The sequence below is a fragment of the Nicotiana attenuata genome, unplaced genomic scaffold (genome assembly GCF_001879085.1).
Source record: "Nicotiana attenuata strain UT unplaced genomic scaffold, NIATTr2, whole genome shotgun sequence".
NCBI classification, from domain to species: domain Eukaryota; kingdom Viridiplantae; phylum Streptophyta; class Magnoliopsida; order Solanales; family Solanaceae; genus Nicotiana; species Nicotiana attenuata.
In genome coordinates, this window is record NW_017670444.1 from 1 (window position 1) to 5,553 (window position 5,553).

Sequence of the window (5,553 nt, forward strand, 5' to 3'; positions counted from 1 at the left end):
GGCGGCCAATGTGGCCCGGAGAGTTGAGATGGTACTATCACAGGGGGATGGTCATGGGGTAGACAACCCCGACATCCAACCACTTGATAATCTCCTTTTTGAAAACTTCTTGCATAGCCTCATTGAGTCTCTTTTGATGTTCAATAGATGATTTTGTGCCATCCTCCAAGTTGATATTATGCATGCAAAATGCGGGGCTTATCTCCCAAATATGCGCCAAGGTCCACCCAATAGCCTTCTTCCTCTTTTGTAGCACCGCATAAGTGGAATCTACCTGCACGTTAGTCAAACAAGAGAAAAGAGTAACCGGTAAAATAGAACAAGGACCAAGAAATTCATACCTAAGATGTGGAGGCAATGGCTTCAAATCCAATGTAGGAGGCTCTTCAATAGAAGGCTTTTGTAGGAGGAGTTGTCCTATTTTCAAGATCCAAGGACAATTTCCGGGGTGCATAGTTGTACGACCCCATTCTTTGCAAGGATTTCACACATTCCATAAAGCCATCCATCTCGTCATCATCAAAGTTGAGCAAGACGACATCTAACATATCACCAACATTGATCGTAGCACTTGTTTCATCAACGATAACATCAGTCACCAAGTCCATAAAAGAGCACACCTCATTGCTATTGGTTGCCTCATGGACTTACACATAAGGAATATCACTTTTTTATCACCAACCCGGAAGGTAAGTTCTCTGGCTTCACCATCAGAAAGAGCCTTCCCCGTAGCAGGAAAGGTATCCCAGAATAATCAGCACCTCATAATCAACTTTACAATCTACGAATGACGAAAAATCCGCTGGAAGAATGAATTATCAACAGAACCCAAACATCTCAATCACTCCCAAGGGCCTCTCAATGTACGATCGGCACTTTGCGAATCTCACTAGAGGTAGGTCGNACCACTTCTTTGCCACAAGTTCTTTCATATACTTTGCATAACCGGGCATTTGTTCTAAAGTTACGACCAATGGCACATTGATTGAAAGACTCTTCATCATTTGAATTAACTTTTCGAATTGATTCTCGCCATTTTGCTTGGCAAGTCTTTGAGAGTATGGAGGTGGAGGCATAGGCAATGGTGCCTTCTCCTTTTGCACTACCAGCTCCGGTATGTCAATAATGTGTTCCCTAGACGGGTTCACCTCCTTTTGAGTTTCTTCCACATTATCATCAATATCAATTTAAACTTCCTCATTAGGTTGAACAACATTGTTTGCGATCTCTTCTTCTTGCATCACTTGGTCATCATCAACAAGTCACCTTCCACTTGAGGTGGGTGCATTCCCGCCTCTTCCACTTCTTGTGACAACCGCCATAGCATGCCCCATATTGTTACCACCCTTTGGTTTTACTATCGTGTCACTTGGTGGTGCCCCCTTATGACGAGAATTTAAGGCTTAAGAGATTTGCCCCATTTGAACTTCTAGGTTGCGGATTGATGTGTTATATGAGGCAAGTGGGGCATTCGAATCGGCGTTTTTTTCCATCATTTGCTTGAACATGTTCTCAATACATACCATCTCATTATTTGAATAACTTGATCCATATGAAGGATAAGGAGGTGGGTTGCTCGATTGTTGACACATTGGGGCCTTTAAAAACTTGACCCCCGGTTGCCTTGATTGTTACTCCAACCTCCTTGGTTGTTGCCTCCCCAATTTCCTTGGTTGTTTCCACTCCAATTTCCATGATTATTTTTTCCACTCTAATTTCCTTGGTTGTTGTTGTTATGCCATTTCCCTTGATTGTTAGAATTCCAATTTCCATTATTGTTTTATGGTCGCCATTATTGTTAGTTTGGGACTTGGAAGTTGTTTCTTTGCCCTTGAAAATTGTTCACATATTGCACTTCTTCCTCTTGCTCATTATAAGAATCATCTTTCTCAAAACCACCCTCATCTTTCACATAGTTCTCCACTCAAGTTTGCACTTGAGGACCCTTATTCCTCATATTGTTCATCAACACATTCACTCCCTCCATAGCATTAACTTGCTTAGGAGCTTGTGCTTGACTTAGTTGAGCTTTTGCTAGTTCAGTCATGGTAGTGGTCAATTCGGCAATGGCTTGCCCATGGTCTTTCAATTCTTTGTAAAGGTGGATCATATTCGGGTTCAGGATTTCCAAGCTGACGATGTTTCCGCCATCTCATCCAAGATTTCACATGTCTCCACATAAGGCGTAGTCATAAAGTTCCGACCGGCTAGTTGATTCACTACACATTGGTTGGTTGTGTTAATCTCACAATAAAAGGTTTGTTGAATTATGTTTTCGGTCATATCATTGTTGGGACATTCCTTAACCATTGTTCTATAGCGCTCCCATATTTCGTGTAGCGGTTCATTCGACTCTTACTTGAATGCCAAGATCTCATCTCGAAGTGTAGCCATGTGCCCAGGAGAGAAAAACTTAGAAATAAGCTTTGCCGACCACTCATCCCAAGTGTGAATTGAATGATTCGGCAACCGTTCCAACCAATCTACAGCTTTCCCCCGTAGAGAGAAGGGAAAAATCCTTATCCTCAATGAAACCTCAGATACATTAGTTTGCTTGCTCCCCCAACATGTATCCACAAAGCCCTTCAAATGTTTATAAGCATTTTGAGTTGGAACACCGGTAAAGAAACCTCGTTGCTCAAGCAAAGTGAGAATCACATTGGTGATTTGGAAGTTGCCCGCCCTAATACGGGGAGGAACTATTGCACTAGCATAACCTTCGTTGGGCAATATACAATGTGGAACCGCTCGTGGTAGAGGTGGGAGTGGAACGGGCAGATTTTCATAAATACTGGCTTCTCCGAATGACTTGTGGCTCTTGAGTACCTCCTCGGTTTGTTCTTCCTCGACGTCCAATTCCCTCAAAGGAAAATTTCCGAGCTCATTGTTCGCCATGGTTATACCTAAAATTTCTTAAAAAAATTAGTAACACGGAAGGGAAAGAAGATATTCCAAAAACAGACTCAAATATATAGCTAACACCATTTTAACTCCCCGGCAACAGCATCGAAATTGATCCACGTCCAATCCGCACTCAATAGTGAGTGGAAACGGTCATTGGAAGAATAGCACCCAACAAGAGTCGGGGTCAATTCCACAGGAAGTTTAATATGGGTGTTAGGGTGTACACTTGATGAGAGTAAATGAAATAATTAAATCGCGCTTTTAAATAAGGGGTTTCGTTTTCTACCTCTAAATTAGCACTAACAATTGTAAACTAAGGAGAAGAAACTAGAAAGTGAGTAATTATTTTTTTTGTTGTTTTTACCAAATGGTTAAAAGGCCTAGGGTAGTGACCTTCACATAGGTGTTCGCCTACTGGGTTAAGTACGTTAACACTTGTTTTATTGATTGGGGTCTATTATAGCTCTCAACTCTAAGTTACCCACTCAATACCTCTCGGTCATAGAGTGATTTTGCCCAAGTTGGTTTTCTTAAGCCCAAATAGGTATCAAGCTAAATAGTTGATATGATCTCAAGTCGGGTTTTCCCTATCTCTAGTTCAAACCCTTTAATTAGGCTTATCACATCCTTAACTAGCCCAATTTCTTGTTAGCCAAGTTTTCCTAGACTATGTCCCTCTTTCTCAAGTAAAGAGCAAGTCAAAAAGGTACGAATCAATGTTTACAACCATTAATTCTCTAATTAAATTATAAACAAGGCTAAATAACAAACACTCAATCATAAACAAGCATTAAATTAAATTCCCATAAGGTTTGCACACAAGGGCTGAGTCACAACCCTAGTAAAAGTCTAGCTACTTATAGTAAAAAATGAAGAAAACAAAGAAGAAATACTAATTAAACCCATAATATAAAATTGAAATGATAAACTATGATGTTTTAATCCCAAAATGATCACAAATTTCCTAAAATAGAAAACTAAAATGGCTACAACTGCTAGAACTTCAAAACTTGACCTAAAAATGTGATTCCCGTCTATTTATAGTGGCCCAAAATTCGCTGACATAAATGCCTTTTGGCATATTGCTTCAGCTCGCAGGGAACTGGATTCTGTAGCCGCACAATATGGTCTGTGGTTGTGATTTAGCTTCTGCGACCGCACAATTAATGTGCAGTCCGCACTTCAGGAAAGCCTTCAAGTCTTGGTTAGTTGCACACTCTCTGAACATTATGAATTCTTGTCAGTGCCGACCATTTTCTGCGGCCGGACAAATTGTGTGCGGTTCGCACTTCTACTTCAAGTTCTGCTGGGCTTCTTCATCAGTTCAGCGGTCACAAACGGAATTCTGCGATCCGCACTTGCTTCTGCAATCACTGAAATACTTCTGCGGACCGCACTTCTAATATGTTGCGCCCTTCTTGCCTTGTGAGTCAGAACACTCCTTTTTGAGTTGGATTTCTTCATAAGAGCCCAAATTTCCAACATTCCTACAATTGGCACGCTTTTATTAGTTTTGGAAACATAAATCAATACCTTCGGATTAGAACAAAAGTAAAAAGGTACTAATAAGTGGTCAAAATCTACACTTATCAAAGAGCTTGGTAAACTTATCTAGCCTCATTAAGGCTTCAGAAGATATAGCGGTCCTATCCCCGGCCTATGCCACAACAACCGGCTGAACTACCCCAGCTGGCTAGGCTGTTGGAGTCTGATATAGGGGATTAGCCATCTATTCCGGAGTGTGAGTAGCGGGAGCCTATGCGCCTCCCCCAGTCTAAGAGACGGCTGGTGCCACCGAAAATGCACCGGTCCGAGCGACACTCTCCATAAGGCCCACCAAGCGGACTAGAGAGTTCTAAAGCACTGGAGTGGCTATGAATCCATCCCGGACCTAAGTTGGTCCGACAAGTGCGGTCTGAGCTGGGACCTCCTCCTCATGATAAATCTTAGGCTGCACTGTGGGTGCTACTGCTCGAGCTCTAGGCTGAGCTCCACCTCTGGCTCGACCTCTAGCTCGCCCTCGGCCTCTGCCCCTGGTAGTAGCTGTCACTAGGGACTCCGACACATGTCCGGCTGCAGATGTTGTGCGTGTTCTCTCCATCTACAAGAGAACAAGATTAGAATGGTTCAATTATCAATGATAGTATGAAATCACACGATAGAGAAAGAAAGTAGTGAATTTTTTCCTAAAACTCCATAGCCTCTAGAAGATAAATACAGACGTCTCCGTATCGATCCTCCAGACTCTACTAAGCTTGCTCATTACCCGTGAGACCAAAACAACCTAGTTCTCCGATACCAACTTGTCACGACCCAGAATTTTCACCGGGATCGTGATGGCACCTAATATTTCACTTGCTAGGAAAGTTAACATTAGATATAATAATTAGCCATTTTTAGTAATCAAAATCAATTTACCACAATAAAACTGAATAGTCTAAAATGAGGTGATAAACTAATAAATGACAAAATCCAAATACAATCCCAGATCTGGTGTCACGAATACACGAGCGTCTAGAGTACTACAAATAATAGTCTGTAGAAAAACATAACTGTCTGAATCAAAATAAACAACTAAGATGATATAGGAGAGGACTTCAGGGCTGCGAACGCCGTGCAACTATACCTCAAGTCTCTGATGGTAGTCAA